The sequence below is a fragment of the Hyperolius riggenbachi genome, chromosome 11 (genome assembly GCF_040937935.1).
Source record: "Hyperolius riggenbachi isolate aHypRig1 chromosome 11, aHypRig1.pri, whole genome shotgun sequence".
Lineage (NCBI taxonomy): Eukaryota > Metazoa > Chordata > Amphibia > Anura > Hyperoliidae > Hyperolius > Hyperolius riggenbachi.
This window is the reverse complement of record NC_090656.1, coordinates 245,827,091-245,849,494: the sequence shown is the minus strand read 5'-3', so window position 1 is coordinate 245,849,494 and position 22,404 is coordinate 245,827,091. Positions and strand designations below refer to the sequence as shown.

General features: G+C 45.0%; 1 protein-coding gene across 9 annotated transcripts in view; it reads right to left on the bottom strand.

Annotated features, from left to right (window-relative positions):
- ANO1 (anoctamin 1) overlaps positions 1-22,404 on the bottom strand; it is a 1,209,699-nt gene that overhangs the window by 810,610 nt on the left and 376,685 nt on the right. The gene's annotated exons all lie outside the window — the stretch shown is intronic.

Here is a 22,404-nt window from a genome sequence, read left to right as displayed (position 1 = left end):
TTACAACTGGAAATAAGCTGTAGTTACAGGAAATACACACAGGTCAGTGTGTCAGTGTGCTTACAACTGGAAATAAGCTGTAGTTACAGGAAATACACGCAGGTCAGTGTGTCAGTGTGCTTACAACTGGAAATAAGCTGTAGTTACAGGAAATACACGCAGGTCAGTGTGTCAGTGTGTACAACTGGAAATAAGCTGTAGTTACAGGAAATACACGCAGGTCAGTGTGTCAGTGTGCTTACAACTGGAAATAACTAAGTGGAAATGGTAGGACTGTGAACATAGCTCCCAACTGTCCCTCTTGTGGAATCCTATCCCTCTGTGTCTCTTTCCTCCTCATCTGTCGCTCTTTCAGGAGATCTGTGCGATGCGTTGTAATGCTACATTGCGACTTTAACATCGCATTACATCGCAACGTCGCACTGTGAATATGATCTAACTCTAAACTTTATTCCCATCCTTTAAATTTATATATTTCTTATTTTCAAATGTTTATATGAAGGAAAATGAACCAGGATAGAAAGGACCAGTGTGGTTTGATTTATTAAAAAAAACATTTTTCTTATGAAATCTTTATGGCATGCATGACAAGGGGGTGTGATGGGGGCGTGATCAGGGGTGTGGCTTAAGTGTCCCTCTTACTTATCTCTAAAAGCTGGGAGATAAGCTGTGAAATTTGTGTATGTAAGGCTGGCGGTTTCCGGTGTTTTATAAAATACACTGAAAATCATCTGACTTTTTTTTTATTGCTTCAATTTTACTTTAAGTTTTCTCCTAGGTAAGATGTTTACTATCGGTGAAATGCTTTTTAAGCCACCGGTAAGCAATACATTTCTTTAATTACTATTAATTTTCATGCTGAAAAGTCATTTTAAACTAAAGTTGAAGATGTATCTCCCTAGGTAGTGGTGGTCGTGTCTAGGAGAAGTCATGGAGAAGCATGTGATCAGTGTGGTCAGGTGATAAATATGTAAGTCTCTGATTAGTGATGGTCGTGTCTAGGAGAAGTCATGGCGAAGCACGTGATCAGTGTGGTCAGGTGACAGATATGTAAGTTTCTGATTAGTGATGGTGTGTCTAGGAAAAGTCATGGAGAAGCATGTGATCAGTCTGGTCAGGTGATAGATAGGCAAGTCTCTGATTAGTGATGGTCGTGTCTAGGAGAAGTCATGGAGAAGCATGTGATCAGTCTGGTCAGGTGATAGATATGTAAGTCTCTGATTAGTGATGGTCGTGTCTAGGAGAAGTCATGGAGAAGCATGTGATCAGTCTGGTCAGGTGATAGATATGTAAGTCTCTGATTAGTGATGGTCGTGTCTAGGAGAAGTCATGGAGAAGTATGTGATCAGTCTGGTCAGGTGATAGATATGCAAGCCTCTGATTAGTGATGGTCGCGTCTAGGAGAAGTCATGGAGAAGCATGTGATCAGTCTGGTCAGGTGATAGATATGTAAGTCTCTGATTAGTGATGGGCGTGTCTAGAAGAAGTCATGGAGAAGCATGTAATCAGTGTGGTCAAGTGATAGATATGTAAGTCTCTGATTAGTGATGGGCGTGTCTAGAAGAAGTCATGGAGAAGCATGTGATCAGTGTGGTCAGGTGATAGATATGTAAGTCTCTGATTAGTGATGGTCATGTCTAGGAGAAATAATGGAGAAGCATGTGATCAGTGTGGTCAGGTGATAGATATGTAAGTCTCTGATTAGTGATGGTCATGTCTAGGAGAAGTCATGGAGAAGCATGTGATCAGTGTGGTCAGGTGATAGATATGCAAGTCTCTGATTAGTGATGGTTGTGTCTAGGAGAAGTCATGGAGAATCATGTGATCAGTCTGGTCAGGTGATAGATATGTAAGTCTCTGATTAGTGATGGTCGTGTCTAGGAGAAGTCATGGAGAAGCATGTGATCAGTGTGGTCAGGTGATAGATATGTAAGTCTCTGATTAGTGATGGTCATGTCTAGGAGAAGTCATGGAGAATCATGTGATCAGTCTGGTCAGGTGATAGATATGTAAGTCTCTTATTAGTGATGGTCGTGTCTAGGAGAAGTCATGGAGAAGCATGTGATCAGTCTGGTCAGGTGATAGATATGTAAGTCTCTGATTAGTGATGGTCGTGTCTAGGAGAAGTCATGGAGAAGCATGTGATCAGTCTGGTCAGGTGATAGATATGTAAGTCTCTGATTAGTGATGGTCGTGTCTAGGAGAAGTCATGGAGAAGTATGTGATCAGTCTGGTCAGGTGATAGATATGCAAGCCTCTGATTAGTGATGGTCGCGTCTAGGAGAAGTCATGGAGAAGCATGTGATCAGTCTGGTCAGGTGATAGATATGTAAGTCTCTGATTAGTGATGGGCGTGTCTAGAAGAAGTCATGGAAAAGCATGTAATCAGTGTGGTCAAGTGATAGATATGTAAGTCTCTGATTAGTGATGGGCGTGTCTAGAAGAAGTCATGGAGAAGCATGTGATCAGTGTGGTCAGGTGATAGATATGTAAGTCTCTGATTAGTGATGGTCATGTCTAGGAGAAATAATGGAGAAGCATGTGATCAGTGTGGTCAGGTGATAGATATGTAAGTCTCTGATTAGTGATGGTCATGTCTAGGAGAAGTCATGGAGAAGCATGTGATCAGTGTGGTCAGGTGATAGATATGCAAGTCTCTGATTAGTGATGGTTGTGTCTAGGAGAAGTCATGGAGAATCATGTGATCAGTCTGGTCAGGTGATAGATATGTAAGTCTCTGATTAGTGATGGTCGTGTCTAGGAGAAGTCATGGAGAAGCATGTGATCAGTGTGGTCAGGTGATAGATATGTAAGTCTCTGATTAGTGATGGTCATGTCTAGGAGAAGTCATGGAGAATCATGTGATCAGTCTGGTCAGGTGATAGATATGTAAGTCTCTTATTAGTGATGGTCGTATCTAGGAGAAGTCATGGAGAAGCATGTGATCAGTGTGGTCAGGTGATAGATATGTAAGTCTCTGATTAGTGATGGTCATGTCTAGGAGAAGTCATGGAGAAGCATGTGATCAGTGTGGTCAGGTGATAGATATGTAAGTATCTGATTAGTGATGGACATGTCTAGGAGAAATCATGGAGAGGCATGTGATCAGTCTGGTCAGGTGATAGATATGTAAGTCTCTGATTAGTGATGGTCATGTCTAGGAGAAGTCATGGAGAAGCATGTGATCAGTGTGGTCAGGTGATAGATATGTAAGTCTCTGATTAGTGATGGTCGTGTCTAGGAGAAGTCATGGAGAAGCATGTGATCAGTCTGGTCAGGTGATAGATATGTAAGTCTCTGATTAGTGAAGGCCGTGTCTAGGAGAAGTCATGGAGAAGCATGTGATCAGTGTGGCCAGGTGATAGATATGTAAGTCTCTGATTAGTGATGGTCATGTCTAGGAGAAGTCATGGAGAAGTATGTGATCAGTTTGGTCAGGTGATGGATATGTAAGTCTCTGATTAGTGATGGTCATGTCTAGGAGAAGTCATGGAGAAGCATGTGATCAGTTTGGTCAGGTGATAGATATGTAAGTCTCTAATTTGCTTGTCATGATCATGAGCTAAAGCGGGATGTGATCACAGCAAATCAGAGCTTTGCAAATCTATCAGCTGATTAAACAAACCACATGCTTCTCCATGACTGCTCCTAGACACAGCCGTACATAAATAATGTGTTGAAGATTCTAATAGTTGGCTCACCAATTGTGATTATAACCTTTGTATGATACATTTTATAATTGAAAATAATTAAGACTGTTATAAGAAATAAATGACATTACAAAAAGGTTCCTACAGACGACATTCATATAGTATAATTTATTTGACAAAGGTGGAATTACGCTGAAAAATATATTTACTATATAAACTAAAGAAATGTTTTCCTCATATGCCTATATTCATATTGTAATTACATACAGAGGTATTCTATCAGTGATTACGAGCCGCGACCAGCGCTGCGTTGCCCCCGGATTCTCGCTGCCGGATGAAAAGAGCGCTGTAGGGTGGCGGATTGCCAGCGAGTTCACCTGTCAAGTGGTGTGACTATAGAACCCGTCAGTAAAGCCGCAGCCTCTCAGCGCAGTTTGTTTTAAAAGACGTTTGTGTTGTTTTAGGCGGTAATTGATTTTTGTATCTGTGAGAACACACTGGGTGCCGCTGCCGAGATGGCAAAGGGTGTAATTAAAATACAAGCAGGCCCATTGCTCACTATTAGACCACATCAAAGAAACTTTGGGGTTTTCTTTTTTTTTTTTTTAAACTTTTTTTTCTTAAAAAAATGGTCACCAGACAGTATAGAATTCAGGAGAGCGGACTTGCAGCCTATTGTGAAGATGTCTGGCTCAGAAAATGACTGGAGGTTCCCATTGAAGGTTTCTCAAAGTGAGCTGAAGGCTGGGGGGTCCTTTGATATTTTGGAGGAGGTCACATGTCCTTTATTTAGAAAGAAACAATTAATGCTGTGAGTAAATGGCCGGGCTGGGGTCTCTGGGCTGAAAACACGCAGCTTTGAAGCTTCAAACCAAAGGCGGAAAAACTTCAAGAAGATGCCACTAATTATGGAAACGGCAAACCCTAATGTGGCCAAGATGGAAGCAATTTTGGCAAAGGTCCTGCGTGTGATTACTACTCCTGGGATAGTCCAGACTAATAGCCCAGCTTACTACAGACTACAGACGTCCTGCGTGCGATTTACTGCCCCTGGGATAGTCCAGACTAATAGCCCGGCTTACTACAGACTACAAACGTCCTGCGTGCGATTTACTGCCCCTGGGATAGTCCAGACTAATAGCCCGGCTTAATACAGACTACAAACATCCTGCGTGTGATTCCTACCCCTGGGATAGTCCAGACTAATAGCCCGGCTTACCACAGACTACAAACGTCCTGCCTGCGATTTACTACCCCTGGGATAGTCCAGACTAATAGCCCGGCTTACCACAGACTACAAACGTCCTGCCTGCGATTTACTACCCCTGGGATAGTCCAGACTAATAGCCCGGCTTACCACAGACTACAAACGTCCTGCGTGCGATTTACTACCCCTGGGATTGTCCAGACTAATAGCCCGGCTTACTACAGACTACAAACGTCCTGCGTGCGATTTACTACCCCTGGGATTGTCCAGACTAATAGCCCGGCTTACTACAGACTACAAACGTCCTGCGTGCGATTTACTACCCCTGGGATAGTCCAGACTAATAGCCCGGCTTACTACAGACTACAAACATCCTGCGTGTGATTACTACCCCTGGGATAGTCCAGACTAATAGCCCGGCTTACTACAGACTACAAACGTCCTGCGTGCGATTTACTGCCCCTGGGATAGTCCAGACTAATAGCCCGGCTTAATACAGACTACAAACGTCATGCGTGTGATTTACTACCCCTGGGATTGTCCAGACTAATAGCCCGGCTTACTACAGACTACAAACGTCCTGCGTGCGATTTACTGCCCCTGGGATTGTCCAGACTAATAGCCCGGCTTACTACAGACTACAAACGTCCTGCGTGCGATTTACTACCCCTGGGATAGTTCAGACTAATAGCCCGGCTTACTACAGACTACAAACGTCCTGCGTGCGATTTACTACCCCTGGGATAGTCCAGACTAATAGCCCAGCTTACCACAGACTACAAATGTCCTGCGTGTGATTACTACTCCTGGGATAGTACAGACTAATAGCCCGGCTTACTACAGACTACAAACGTCCTGCGTGTGATTTACTGCCCCTGGGATAGTCCAGACTAATAGCCCGGCTTACTACAGACTACAAACATCCTGCGTGTGATTACTACTCCTGGGATAGTACAGACTAATAGCCCGGCTTACTACAGACTACAAACGTCCTGCGTGCGATCTACTACCCCTAGGATAGTCCAGACTAATAGCCCGGCTTACCACACACTACAAAACGTCCTGTGTGCGATCTACTACCCCTGGGATAGTCCAGACTAATAGCTCGGCTTACTACACACTACAAACGTCCTGCGTGCAATTTACTGCCCCTGGGATAGTCCAGACTAATAGCCCGGCTTACTACAGACTACAAACATCCTGCGTGTGATTTACTGCCCCTGGGATAGTCCAGACTAATAGCCCGGCTTACTACAGACTACAAACATCCTGCGTGTGATTACTACTCCTGGGATAGTACAGACTAATAGCCCGGCTTACTACAGACTACAAATGTCCTGCGTGCGATCTACTACCCCTAGGATAGTCCAGACTAATAGCCCGGCTTACCACACACTACAAACGTCCTGTGTGCGATCTACTACCCCTGGGATAGTCCAGACTAATAGCTCGGCTTACTGCACACTACAAACGTCCTGCGTGCGATTTACTGCCCCTGGGATAGTCCAGACTAATAGCTCGGCTTACTACACACTACAAACGTCCTGCGTGCGATTTACTACCCCTGGGATAGTCCAGACTAATAGCTCGGCTTACTACACACTACAAACGTCCTGCGTGCGATTTACTACCCCTGGGATAGTCCAGACTAATAGCCCGGCTTACTACAGACTACAAACATCCTGCGTGCGATTCCTACCCCTGGGATAGTCCAGACTAATAGCCCGGCTTACTACAGACCACAAACGTCCTGCGTGCGATTTACTGCCCCTGGGATAGTCCAGACTAATAGCTCGGCTTACTACACACTACAAACGTCCTGCGTGCGATTTACTACCCCTGGGATAGTCCAGACTAATAGCCCGGCTTACTACAGACTACAAACGTCCTGCGTGCGATTTACTGCCCCCGGGATAGTCCAGACTATTACCCCTCCTTACTACAGACTACAAACTTCCTGCCTGCGATTTACTACCCCTGGGATAGTCCAGACTAATAGCCCAGCTTAATACAGACTACAAACGTCATGCGTGCGATTTACTACCCCTGGGATTGTCCAGACTAATAGCCCGGCTTACTACAGACTACAAACGTCCTGCGTGCGATTTACTGCCCCTGGGATTGTCCAGACTAATAGCCCAGCTTACTACAGACTACAAACATCCTGCGTGCGATTTACTACCCCTGGGATAGTCCAGACTAATAGCCCGGCTTACTACAGACTACAAACGTCCTGCGTGCGATTTACTACCCCTGGGATAGTCCAGACTAATAGCCCGGCTTACTACAGACTACAAACGTCCTGCGTGTGATTACTGCCCCTGGGATAGTCCAGACTAATAGCCCGGCTTACAACAGACTACAAACGTCCTGCCTGCGATTTACTGCCCCTGGGATAGTCCAGACTAATAGCCCAGCTTACTACAGACTACAAACGTCCTGCGTGTGATTACTGCCCCTGGGATCGTCTAGACTAATAGCCCGGTTTACTACAGACTACAAACATCCTGCGTGCGATTTACTACGTCTGAGATAGTCCAGACTAATAGCCCGGCTTAGTACAGACTACAAACTTCCTGTGTGCGATTTACTACCCCTAGGATAGTCCAGACTAATAGCCCGGCTTACTACAGACTACAAACTTCCTGCCTGCGATTTACTACCCCTGGGATAGTCCAGACTATTACCCCTCCTTACTACAGACTACAAACTTCCTGCGTGCGATTTACTACCCCTAGGATAGTCCAGACTAATAGCTCGGCTTACTACAGACTACAAACGTCCTGCGTGCGATTTACTACCCCTGGGATAGTCCAGTCTAATAGCCCGGCTTACTACAGACTACAAACGTCCCGCGTGCGATTTACTACTCCTGGGATAGTACAGACTAATAGCCCAGCTTACTACAGACTACAAACGTCCTGCGTGCAATTTACTGCCCCTGGGATAGTCGTGACTAATAGCTCAGCTTACTACAGACTACAAACGTCCTGCGTGCGATTTACTACCCCTGGGATAGTCCAGACTAATAGCCCGGCTTACTACAGACTACAAACGTCCTGCGTGCAATTTACTGCCCCTGGGATAGTCCAGACTAATAGCCCGGCTTACTACAGACTACAAACGTCCTGCGTGCGATTTACTGCCCCTGGGATAGTCCAGACTAATAGCCCGGCTTACCACAGACTACAAACGTCCTGCGTGCGATTTACTACTTCTGAGATAGTCCAGACTAATAGCCCGGCTTACTACAGACTACAAACGTCCTGCGTGCGATTTACTGCCCCTGGGATAGTCCAGACTAATAGCCCGGCTTACTACAGACTACAAACATCCTGCGTGTGATTACTACCCCTGGGATAGTACCGACTAATAGCCCGGCTTACTACAGACTACAAACGTCCTGCGTGCGATTACTACCCCTGGGATAGTCCAGACTAATAGCCCAGCTTACTACAGACTACAGACGTCCTGCGTGCGATTTACTACCCCTGGGATAGTCCAGACTAATAGCCCGGCTTACCACAGACTACAAACATCCTGCGTGCGAGTTACTGCCCCTGGGATAGTCCAGACTAATAGCCCGGCTTACTACAGACTACAGACGTCCTGCGTGCGATTTACTACCCCTGGGATAGTCCAGACTAATAGCCCGGCTTACCACAGACTACAAACGTCCTGCGTGTGATTACTGCCCCTGGGATAGTCCAGACTAATAGCCCGGCTTACTACAGACTTCAAACATCCTGCGTGCGATTTACTGCCCCTGGGATAGTCCAGACTAATAGCCCGGCTTACTACAGACTACAAACATCCTGCGTGCGAGTTACTGCCCCTGGGATAGTCCAGACTAATAGCCCGGCTTACTACAGACTACAAACATCCTGCGTGCGATTTACTGCCCCTGGGATAGTCCAGACTAATAGCCCGGCTTACTACAGACTACAAACATCCTGCGTGCGATTTACTGCCCCTGGGATAGTCCAGACTAATAGCCCAGCTTACTACAGACTACAAACATCATGCGTGCGATTTACTGCCCCTGGGATAGTCCAGACTAATAGCCCGGCTTACTACAGACTACAAACATCCTGCGTGCGATTTACTGCCCCTGGGATAGTCCAGACTAATAGCCCGGCTTACTACAGACTACAAACATCCTGCGTGCGATTTACTGCCCCTGGGATAGTCCAGACTAATAGCCCGGCTTACTAGAGACTACAAACATCCTGCGTGTGATTTACTACCCCTAGGATAGTCCAGACTAATAGCCCGGCTTACTACAGACTACAAACGTCCTGCGTGCGATTTACTGCCCCTGGGATAGTCCAGACTAATAGCCCATCTTACTACAGACTACAAACATCCTGCGTGCGATTTACTACCCCTGGGATAGTCCAGACTAATAGCCCATCTTACTACAGACTACAGACGTCCTGCGTGCGATTTAAAAATGTTACGCGATATAAAAACGTTACGCACGCTATAACGCTAGTGCGACTGTGATAAAAGTTATCACGGCTTTGTGAATAAAGCCTTATATCTCCACTTCTACACAGTCACAGCCCAGGATTATCGGAAAATCCCACACATGCAGTTTGCGTGCAGTTTGCGCGCGTTTTAATGTGTTTGCGGTTCGCATATACAAATGCATATGCATTCTGTGTGCATTTTCCAATGCGTTTTTTTTAATTGCGTTTTATGCAAATCACTAGGAAGACAACAGGAAGTGGAAATACATCAGAAAACATAAAAAAAAGCATATAGAAACGCATACAAAACGCGTTACATTGAATCCCCATTGACTTTCATTATGTGCGTTTTTGATGCGTTTTTAAAAAATATGCAACAAAACCAGCGGTTTTAAAAACGCATATTATAAAACACATCCAAAAGGCAAATGCGTTTTTTTATGCGCCCCATTGACTTCCACTGCAGGCAAAAACGCTGTGTTTTTCGAAACGCTAGCGTTTCTGCTATGTGTGTTCCCAGCCTAAGGAATGCATTTAATATAAATCTCAGCTGCAGTTGTTTAACAAGATCATTTGTAAAGTATGTTGGAGTTAACAAATGAGTTGTTCTATTAAGGGGCCCATACACCTAACAATTTTCCCACCGATATACAGCAGATTTGATCACTGTGATAGAATCTGCTGTGAAATCATTGCGCAAACGATTGATTTCCATCCAAAATCAATTGTTCCCGTCGATTCCCGTAGAGCCGTCCGTGCGGCAGATTTTTCTCGATCGGCGGCGGGTCGAAAGTGCGTCGATAGCGGCGTTCGAATGCCCGACGACCGACGCAATACAGCGGGTCTACATTACCTGTTCCGGCCGGCGCGTATCCCCACCGTCACCGCTGCTCCGTCTCCGCGCTGGGCTCCAGCAGGCTTCACTTCTTCCTGTCCCGGCAGGAAGTTTAAACAGTAGAGCGCCCTCTACTGTTTAGAATTCCCCGGACAGAAAGAAGTGAAGCCAGCCGGAACCCGGAGCCCAGCAGGAGAAGAAGACAGCGGTGACAGCGGCGACACGCGCTGGCGGAGCAGGTAATGTATGCGGGTAGGGGGGGGGGGGGGAGGGGGTCAGCGGCAGCACCATCACAGATTGTGATCGGTTTCATGCTGAAATCGATTCACAATCTGTTTGCAGTAAGGTGGCCATACGATCCATCTCTGATCAGATTCGATCACAGAGGGATCTATCTGTTGGTCGAATCTGATGGCAAATCAACCAATGTATGGCTACCTTTACAGACTTAAAAGAGGTCCTGTAGTGACTGTTAGAGGTTTAGCAACATTAATATTCAAACTGCAGTATCGTAAAGCAACCACAAGAAGTCACTGTCTGTAATGTGCTGCAATGATCTCTATGGTATTGTGATTTCCTGTAATTGCTGCATACTAGTATGTAGCTCTGCCCTCCCAGTGATGTCACAGCCTAGGCTATTAACCTATACGAAATTCTCCTCCCAGCTGTCACCTGTGATCAATTTCAGAATGTAAATCCGGGAGAGGAAAGATTTTACAATGGGAAAACACTAACTCAAAAATTTGTAAATGAATATTGTTAAACAATACAAGCCATTTTATTAATTCCATTATTTTCACTACAGGTCCTCTTTAAGTGCTCTATTATTATGATGTTGGTAAATACTGAAATGTAAACAGAATACGAAGGAGATCTTTTACAATCTAGCTGGCTAGGTGAGCCATCCCTCCTACATACATGTGTGCCATCCTATCAGCGCCACAGCCAATCACAGCATCTGTCAGATGCATCTCTGTGGAATGTTTTCTTTACTGAGAGTTACAAAGCCATGGAAAATAATACCTGTTCTCCCAGAATGCTCTGGGAGGAGGTATATCTACCTAGGCTGGGAGACCGGGGCTACATAAGACTGGGTATCCTGAATAATTTACTACACTCTGCTATACTGTATGTCACTACAGGGCTTCTTTAAAAGGGCACTATGGCAAAAAAATGTAAAATGTAAAATATGTGCAAACATATACAAATAAGTAGTACATTTTTTCCAGAGTAAAATGAGCCATAAATGACTTTTCTCCTATGTTGCTGTCACTTACAGTAGGTAGTAGGAATCTGACAGAACTGACAGGTTTTGGACTAGTCCATCTCTTCATGGGGGGATTATCAGGGATTTATTTATTTTCAAAAGCACTTAGCGAATGGCAGTTGCTCTGACGCTGGCATTTAGTTAACCCTGTAAATGTATTTGTATCTAAATACCACTATATGATACAACCCAGAGGGAGCACAGAGGTATTTCTATGCCTTTGACATGGTGTGTTGCATATTGTAATAATTGTTGTCATAGGATTGTATTGTCCTATGCACACCAATGTGTTATGCTCTTAATCTGTGATTGTTTGCAAACAACCATTTTCAATACCTTCCTCTGGAGATCCTTGAGAGACTTCCCTCGAGCTTCTCTGCCAGGCCGTTCCAGTGCCTGTACTGAGCCTGCGCAGATGCACAGACCTGCTTGGCCTTAGTGTAGTGGCTATATAGTGTAAGTAGTGGCTGAATGGTGTAATGGTTAAAGGAGTTATCAGGCAATATGAACAAAATAAGTGCTACTTACCTGGGGCTACCTCCAGCCCCAAGCTCCCAGCATGTCCCTTGCCGCAGCTCTCCCCGCAGCTGTTCACCGCAGCTCCCTCCCGGTCCCCGGCAATGACGTCAGGCCGACCTCCGACCTGTACTGCGCCTGCGCGAGCGGCGCTGTCAATCACTGCCATGTGGACTGGAGCGTGAGCCGCTGACAAAGGCTTGACAATGATCTTCGGTAGACACACCCCCGGAACAGCCCAGTGGTGGAGGACGGTGGGAGTCTCTGGATTATCCCTCTATTCAGGTAACCATTTGGGGAATTTTTTTTACCTACAGGTACTCTTTAAGTTGTAAAAATACTTGAAGGTTGTTGAGAGTTAAATATAGTTGCAGTTCTTGTTCTTCATAAAGTCCCGTATTATAAACCCTCCTCGCTAGGGATGGGCGGAAATGCAGATTTCCCATTTCTGCCAATGGTGAGATGGCGAAAAGCAGTCTTTTCTTTCGGTCATTAGTTTGCATTCTCTGATTGCTCCATTGCTTCCCAGTTCTGTGATCAGAATAAAGTTACCGAGTTGCGGTAATGCGGTATTATCGCAGGAATCCGATTTCCGATTGGAAATCCTGAAATTTAATCCATACGAGCATCCCTACTCTTCGCTTAACCACTTAAAGAAAACCTGTACTGAAAAAAGTTCCCCTGGGGAGTACTCACCTCAGTAGGGAGAAGCCTCTGGACACTATCGAGGCTTCCCCCGTCCTCCTGTGTCCCACGGCGGTCTCGCTGCAGCCCACGGAACGCACAGGCGACAAATCCGACAGCATGTGCAATATTTACCTTTTGTGGCTCCAGCAGGGGCGCTGTTGCGGCTCTTCTGACAGAGATGAGAGGAAATAGCCGATCTCCGTCGGGTCCGCTCTACAGCGCAGGAGTAGGAGACTTGCGCCTGCGCAGTAGAGGGGCCCGACGGAGATCGGCTATTTCCGCCTATCTCCGTGGGAAGGAGCGAATACTGCGCCTGCGCTGGAACCGGAGAGGTAAATATTTACATCCCCGCCGTCCGGGAGGATTTTCGCTGCCGCCGTGGGACCGAGGAGGACGGGGGAAGCCTCAATAGGATTCTGGAGGCTTCCCCCACCCGAGGTGAGTGCCCCCCAGGGGAGGTTTTTTCATTACAAATTTTCTTTAAGTACCAGCGGTCTCTGCTCCCTTAAGGACCAGAGACTGCTGGTACAGAAATGGTGGAGTCCCGATGGAATACCAACGAATCGCCGCACATACCGGCCGTCATAGAGACAGGCAGAGCCAGTGAGCTGCGGCGACAGACGGTTGGGATGAAGCGGCGAGATCGGCGGGAGCGACGGAAACAGCGGATGCACGCAGCGGCGGCTAATTGAAATCTACGCCCTGCCAGCCAGGTGACCACCAAAACAGGGCGTAGATTTCAATTTGCTCGGTCCTTAAGTAGTTAATCAAATAGTTGTATCTTTGTGGGATAAGGGTTTATGTATTTATATAAATACTTATATAACATTTTACTTATAAGGCGCTCCTATTGGAGGCAATTGTATTGTGGTAATGCCATTATAGCTTCCCAATTTAGTCTGCTGCTGCTGCTTTAACTTTTTCTTTTAGGAAAATTGCTGGAAATCATGAGAAAATATATAGCTTGATAAAACCAGATGTCCAGGATCTGTAACCTGTTTATTTGTCCATAAATCCACAAAAAAAAAAAAAAAAAAACATGAAAAACTGAATGCATCCTTTGTCACCTCTGCAGTTTGCCAGGTTCACTGCAATGAAATCTGGGTAGGGATGCTGGCTCTGCATGACCACAGTAACAGCAGAGAGCCATACTGACATATGTGTGCCTCTGCCCCCAGTGAGCTGGGAGCCTCTTCCTGCTGCTGCTAAACTCCCCGATGGCCTTAATGAATCATGCAGAGTTTCCAAGCAATGATCAGGTGATGTACAACTCTCCTGTGATAGATTAAAACTTCCTGTTCCTTTGCGGAGTAGTTGCAGGTGGTGTTCTTAAGCAGTGAGAGCATTCGGGGCACTGCCTGCACTGCGCTCCCTTCCAAGGTCTAGGGTGCCCTCCCCGTAAGTCCCGTAGCCAACAGGTTCCTAAAGTTTGGGTGACGCTCGAGAGAGATGAGGACTCGTGCCAACACATATTTGTATTCTTATGTGGAATGGATGTGTCTTTGTAGGATGGAGAGATTGTGTAGTCGGTTTCAGCTCTTGCTATTTCTGATACCATTTTGCACTGTCTAGTGTTGGTTGTAAAACACATTTCTTGTTTGTTACCGATTCATGCTATGCCGTATATACCTTCTATTACATGACTGGTGCTTTCCATTACTTCCCATCCTTGTAAAGTGTGTGGAGATCGTGTTGGCAAGTATTACTTTATGGCAACAGCCTTTCACATAATGACAAGCTGAAAATGCCCGAGATGTCCAACGTCAATGACCTGATTAGGGGCACGGTTCATTAAAATCACTTTAAGAAAGCCACAATACCCTAAAGAGATGTTGACACAGGTTTAACCCCTTTTACCCCTACCCCATAGTTACCATAGAAAAAAAAAGAACACCATTTAAAAAAATACATACATAGTTACCTTAGGGACTCTTTAATATGTATGTCATGAGGGTATATTACTGTAGTTTTTGCAAATAAAGACTTGTAATTATTGATATACGGTAGTATAAAAAAACAACGCTAAACTGAAAAAATACACTTTTATTTCCAAATAAAATATTATCGCCATACATTGTACTAGAGACATCAATTAAATGTTGTGATAACGACACATGGGCAAATAAAATGTGTGCATTTTATCTACAGTTTATTTTAAAACTATAATGGCTGAAAACTACGAAATATTTATTTATAAAAACATTTGTTTTCTTCTCATTCTTTTTAAAAATGCATACAAGATAAAATAATTCTTAGAAAAAAAAAAAGTACCACCCAAAGAAAGCCTGAGGCTAGGTTCAGTGGGACGTTGCGCTGCAATGCGGCATTAAAGTCGAAATGCAAAATTACAACGCAACACAACAAAAAAAAAAATCACAACGCACCTTAATGCTGCGTTACTCTCGCATACAGTAGATACAGTGAAGCATACAGGCAATGAAAAGTATGCTTCCTGTATCTGCTAATGTCTGAGTTTAGAGGTAACGCACTGCAAGCAATGCGTTACCATAATGCAACAACGCAACATTAACATTATACTGTGAACGTTGCATAGGGTTAACACTGTAGTGCAGTAATCTGCGTTATAACACTTTATTAACGCAGGACAACAACGCCCCACTGTGAATGTAGCCTAATTTGTGGCAAAAAACACAATATTTTTTTAAAAAACAATCCTTTTGGTATGATAAGTAACAATAAAGTTATTGGCGAATTAATGGGAGGGACATGATGTGAAAATTGCTCTGGGGTTTTAAGAGGAGAAAGAACTGTGGGAAGTGGTTAATGAAGGAAAATATTGCTGCGAGGCACATTATTTGATGTATGTAAATATATACCTTTTTTCCCCCAAAGTAAGACAGGGTCTTATTACTAATTTTTGCTCCAAAAGATGCGTTATATTTGGGCAATCAGTTGACCTCATTCTTTGAGCGACAATAGTCATCCACACAGAAATGATCCAATGGGAGTCTCTTACCTCATTTGCTTTGTTAAACTCAGGTGGTGATCACGGGCGTAAGTACAAATACTGGGGGCCCCCAGCAAAACTGTGACGGGTCCCCTTAACGTTTACACCCCTCCCCTTGCCAATCCCTGGTGGCCCTCACAGCCTGAGGGTCCATCTTACAAGGGTCATAAAACATGTGTAGACAATCGTAATCTTAAAGTATACCACCTTAACTCTAACCTCTCTCCTAGTACCCAACTGTAACCTCTCTCTTGTACCTAACACTAACCTCTCTCCTGGTACCTGACTGTAACCTCCCTCCTGTAAATAACACTAACCTCTCTCCTGGTACCCAACTGTAACCTCCCTCCTGTACCTAAAGCTAACCTCTGTCCTGGTACCTAACTGTGACCTCCATCCTGTACCTAACACTAACCTCTCTCCTGGTACGCAACTGTAACCTACCTCCTGTACCGAACGCCAACCTCTCTCCTAGTACCCAACTGTAACCTCCCTCCTGTACCTAACACTAACCTCGCTCCTGGTACCTAACTGTAACCTCCCTCCTGGTACCCAACTGTAACCTCCCTCCTGTACCTAACACTAACCTCTCTCCTGGTACCTAACTGTAACCTCCCTCCTGTACCTAACGCTAACCTCTCTCCTGGTACCCAACTGTAACCTCCCTCCTGTACCTAACGCTAACCTCTCTCCTGGTACCTAACTGTAACCTCCCTCCTGTACCCAACACTAACCTCTCTCCTGGTACCTGACTGTGACCTCCCTCCTGTACCTAACACTAACCTCTCTCCTGGTACATAACTGTAACCTTTCTCCTGTACCTAACACTAACCTCTCTCCTGGTACCCAACTGTAACCTCCCTCCTGTACCTAACACTAACCTCTCTCCTGGTACCCAACTGTAACCTCCCTCCTGTACCTAACACTAACCTCTCTCCTGGTACCTGACTGTGACCTCCCTCCTGTACCTAACACTAACATCTCTCCTGGTACATAACTGTAACCTTTCTCCTGTACCTAACACTAACCTCTCTCCTGGTACCCAACTGTAACCTCCCTCCTGTACCTAACACTAACCTCTCTCCTGGTACCCAACTGTAACCTCCCTCCTGTACCTAATGCTAACCTCTCTCCTGGTACCCAACTGTAACCTCCCTCCTGTACCAAACACTAACCTCTCTCCTGGTACATAACTGTAACCTTCCTCCTGTACCTAACACTAACCTATCTCCTGGTACCTAACTGTAACCTCCCTCCTGTACCTAACACTAACCTCTCTCCTGGTACCCAACTGTAACCTCCCTCCTGTACCTAACGCTAACCTCTCTCCTGGTACCCAACTGTAACCTCCCTCCTGTACCAAACACTAACCTCTCTCCTGGTACCTAACTGTAACCTCCCTCCTGTACCTAACGCTAACCTCTCTCCTGGTACCCAACTGTAACCTCCCTCCTGTACCTAACACTAACCTCTCTCCTGGTACCCAACTGTAACCTCCCTCCTGTACCTAACACTAACTTCTCTCCAGGGAACCTAACTGTAACCTCCCTCCTGTACCTAACACTAACCTCTCTCCAGGGAACCTAACTGTAACCTCCCTCCTGTACCTAACACTAACATCTCTCCTGGTACCTAACTGTAACCTCCCTCCTGTACCTAACACTAACCTCTCTCCTGGTACCTAACTGTAACCTCCCTCCTGTACCTAACACTAACCTCTCTCCAGGGAACCTAACTGTAACCTCCCTCCTGTACCTAATGCTAACCTCTCTCCTGGTACCCAACTGTAACCTCCCTCCTGTACCTAACACTAACCTCTCTCCTGGAACCTAACTGTAACCTCCCTCTTGTACCTTACACTAACCTCTCTCCTGGTACCTAACGCTAACCTCTCTCCTGTACCTAACACTGACCTCTCTCCTCGTACCTAACTGTAACCTCCCTCCTGTACCTAACACTAACCTCTCTCCTGGTACCTAACGCTAACCTCTCTCCTGTACCTAACACTGACCTCTCTCCTCGTACCTAACTGTAACCTCCCTCCTGTACCTAACACTAACCTCTCTCCTGGTACCTGACTGTAACCTCCCTCCTGTACCTAACACTAACCTCTCTCCTGGTACCTGACTGTAACCTCCCTCCTGTACCTAACACTAACCTCTCTCCAGGGAACCTAACTGTAACCTCCCTAATGTACCTAACACTAACCTCTCTCCTGGTACCCAACTGTAACCTCCCTCCTGTACCTAACACTAACCTCTCTCCTAGTACCTAACGCTAACCTCTCTCCTGTACCTAACACTGACCTCTCTCCTGGTACCTAACTGTAACCTCCCTCCTGTACCTAACACTAACCTCTCTCCTGGTACCTAACTGTAACCTCCCTCCTGTACCTAACACTAACCTCTCTCCAGGGAACCTAACTGTAACCTCCCTAATGTACCTAACACTAACCTCTCTCCTGGTACCCAACTGTAACCTCCCTCCTGTACCTAACACTAACCTCTCTCCTGGTACCCAACTGTAACCTCCCTCCTGTACCTAACACTAACCTCTCTCCTAGTACCTAACGCTAACCTCTCTCCTGTACCTAACACTGACCTCTCTCCTGGTACCTAACAGTAACCTCCCTCCTGTACCTAACACTAACCTCTCTCCTGGTACCCAACTGTAACCTCCCTCCTGTACCTAACACTAACCTCTCTCCTGGTACCCAACTGTAACCTCCCTCCTGTACCTAACACTAACCTCTCTCCAGGGAACCTAACTGTAACCTCCCTAATGTACCTAACACTAACCTCTCTCCTGGTACCTGACTGTAACCTCCCTCCTGTACCTAACACTAACCTCTCTCCTGGTACCTTACTGTAACCTCCCTCCTGTACCTAACACTAACCTCTCTCCAGGGAACCTAACTGTAACCTCCCTAATGTACCTAACACTAACCTCTCTCCTGGTACCCAACTGTAACCTCCCTCCTGTACCTAACACTAACCTCTCTCCTAGTACCTAAAGCTAACCTCTCTCCTGTACCTAACACTGACCTCTCTCCTGGTACCTAACTGTAACCTCCCTCCTGTACCTAACACTAACCTCTCTCCTGGTACCTAACTGTAACCTCCCTCCTGTACCTAACACTAACCTCTCTCCTGGTACCTCATTCTAACCTGACTGCTAGCACCTCACTCTAAGACTATAATAATGGCAGGGAATAGATTGTAAGCTCCTCTGAGGACAGTCAGTGACATGACTATGTACTATGTAATGTGCTGCAGATGTCAGTACTATATAAATACATAATAATAACCTCCCTCCTGTACCTAACACTAACCTCTCTCCTGGTACCTGACTGTAACCTCCCTCCTGTACCTAACACTAACCTCTCTCCAGGGAACCTAACTGTAACCTCCCTAATGTACCTAACACTAACCTCTCTCCTGGTACCCAACTGTAACCTCCCTCCTGTACCTAACACTAACCTCTCTCCTAGTACCTAACGCTAACCTCTCTCCTGTACCTAACACTGACCTCTCTCCTGGTACCTAACTGTAACCTCCCTCCTGTACCTAACACTAACCTCTCTCCTGGTACCTAACTGTAACCTCCCTCCTGTACCTAACACTAACCTCTCTCCTGGTACCTCATTCTAACCTGACTGCTAGCACCTCACTCTAAGACTATAATAATGGCAGGGAATAGATTGTAAGCTCCTCTGAGGACAGTCAGTGACATGACTATGTACTCTGTAATGTGCTGCAGATGTCAGTACTATATAAATACATAATAATAATATGGTAGGACATTAGACTATGACTATGGTAGGATTAGATTGTGAGCTCCTCTGAGGACAGTCAGTGACATGAGTATGTACTCTGTAAAGTGCTGCAGAAGATGTCAGTGCTATATGAATACATAATAATAATATGGTAGGACATTCGACTATGACTATGGTAGGATTAGAGTGTGAGCTCCTCTGAGGACAGTCAGTGACATGAGTATGTACTCTGTAAAGTGCTGCAGAAGATGTCAGTGCTATATGAATACATAATAATAATAATAATATGGTAGGACATTATACTATGACCATGGTAGGGATTAGACTGTGAGCTCCTCTGAGGACAGTCAGTGACATGACTATGTACTCTGTAAAGTGCTGCAGAAGATGTCAGTGCTATATAAATACATAATAATATGGTAGGACATTAGACTATGACTATGGTAGGATTAGATTGTGAGCTCCTCTGAGGACAGTTAGTGACATGACTATGTACCCTGTACAGTGCTGCAGAAGATGTCAGTGCTATATAAATACATAATAATATGGTAGGATCAGACTATGACTATGGTAGTGATTAGAGTGTGAGCTCATCTGAGGACAGTCAGTGACATGACTATGTACTCTGTAATGTGCTGCAGGAGATGTCAGTGCTATATAAATACATAATAATAATATAGTAGGACATTAGACTATAACTATGGTAGGATTAGAGTGTGAGCTCCTCTGAGGACAGTCAGTGACATGACTATGTACTCTGTACAGTGCTGCAGAAGATGCCAGTGCTATATAAATACATAATAATATGGTAGGACATTGTACTATGACTATGGTGGGATTAGAGTGTGAGCTCCTCTGAGGACAGTCAGTGACATGACTGTGTACTCTGTAATGTGCTGCAGGAGATGTCAGTGCTATATAAATACATAATAATAATATGGTAGGACATTAGACTATGACTATGGTAGGATTAGAGTGTGAGCTCCTCTGAGGACAGTCAGTGACATGACTATGTACTCTGTACAGTGCTGCAGAAGATGCCAGTGCTATATAAATACATAATAATATGGTAGGACATTGTACTATGACTATGGTGGGATTAGAGTGTGAGCTCCTCTGAGGACAGTCAGTGACATGACTGTGTACTCTGTAATGTGCTGCAGGAGATGCCAGTGCTATATAAATACATAATAATAATATGGTAGGACATTACACTATGACTATGGTAGGATTAGAGTGTGAGCTCCTCTGAGGACAGTCAGTGACATGACTATGTACTCTGCAATGTGATGCAGAAGATGTCAGTAATATATAAATAATAATAATAATGGCCAGCCTTCCGTTTTTCAGCTATTTGTACTGTAGTAACCCTTCTGTGGGATTGGACCAGGCAAGCTAGCCTTCAGTCCCCATGTACATCAGTACGCTTTGTGTGCGCATGACCTATCTCCAGTTGTCCTTCCTTGGACTAATTTTGGTAAGTACTACCCACTAGCATATCCCGAACACCCCAGCAGAGCTGCCAGCTCAGTGATGCTCCCTCTCAGCTGTCCGGCCATCGCTATTTAGCCCTTGTAAAAGTTGCTCAGATACTTATCCTCGCCCATCTTTCCTGCTTCCTACAAATCACCCTCAAGAGCTGACAGTCCACGTGCTGCTTTATATTTACTGTACACCTCACCGCTTCACATACAAGGAAACAAAATCCTACTTTCATAAACGAATTGGATAAATTAGAGAGCAATACTACAAACTAAACATGTGCCTAATCGTCAAATCTCTAATTCTGCTATTATTAGGCACAGATCACAGAACATGAATGAATCTACGAGTGAGGGCTGGTGCACACCAAAAACTGCAAGCTTAATCGCAATCGCTTAGCGTTTTTTTAAGTGATTTTTACAAGCGATTCCAGGTATGTGCCTAGTGATTTTTTATTTATGCCTTATGATTTTTGGAGAGTTTTGCTTTAGCGATTTTATACTTTTTCTACACTTTGACCCAGAAGTGAACACCTTTTGCAAATAAACGCTAGGGAAACTGCTCTGTTCAGCACCTTTAAGAGGGATTTTCCACTTTTCCTACAACATCGAGGCTTAATCGCCTCCAAAATGCTGCAGGACCCGTGTTTGCGTTTGGGGGAAAAAAAATCACATCGCTCTGGTGTGATCAATCTCATTTTAAAACATTAACCGAGCGCTTTTGGATTTTTTTTTGAAAGCGCAGAGAAGTGCTCTAGGTACGCACCAGCCCTCAGCCTGTCCCTGTCCAGTGAAAGCTCATTAGATCTCCCTGATACTAACAAATTAACCTTAAGGAAAACTTTCTTTAGAATTGGAAATAAATTGCCCCTTTTTAGAGTGTGTTAAAGGAACGACAGCTCCTCTGTCAGCCCATCGGCTGCCTGGCTTTTTATATGCGCCCTTTCAAATGTGCATTTTTAAAAGCGGACTTCCCCTAGTAGTTTCTTTCCAACATCCGTCATCCTTTACTTGTCAAGCATTGTGATCTGGGGATTGATAGGAGAAGGGACAGACCCTGGGGACCATTCTCTTGAAAAAAAAAAAAAAAAGAAAAAATTCCCCAATGTATAATTTTCATATGCATAATTGTTCCTTTTTTTTGAATCATTGTAAAGGCAGCGCTGGGCACAGACCCTGTCCTCTCTGATGGGCTGCTGGTTCTCTTTGTGATGTGGTTTCTCTCTCTCTCTCTCTCTCTCTGTTTTCCCTTTGCACTGAGCCACTGTAAGCAGTGCTGTGTAATTTTATCCAGCCTGCATTTTTAGTTCACACAAGCCTGATACCTTGCCTGCCTCCTTTGTATCAATTGGTCGGGATCTCTCTATTGTTGCGAGGGGAGGGGGGGCTCTTTTTATCTCAGTGCTGTTTGAGCACCACTATTTCTTGTAAACTCATAAAATTCAGAAGGGACCTCTTCCTTTGCACGTTGGGAGATACTTGCACCCTCTGCACGGCACCTAATCCAGGGAGAGCTTCTTTTGGCCACGCCGTTGACACCTATTTA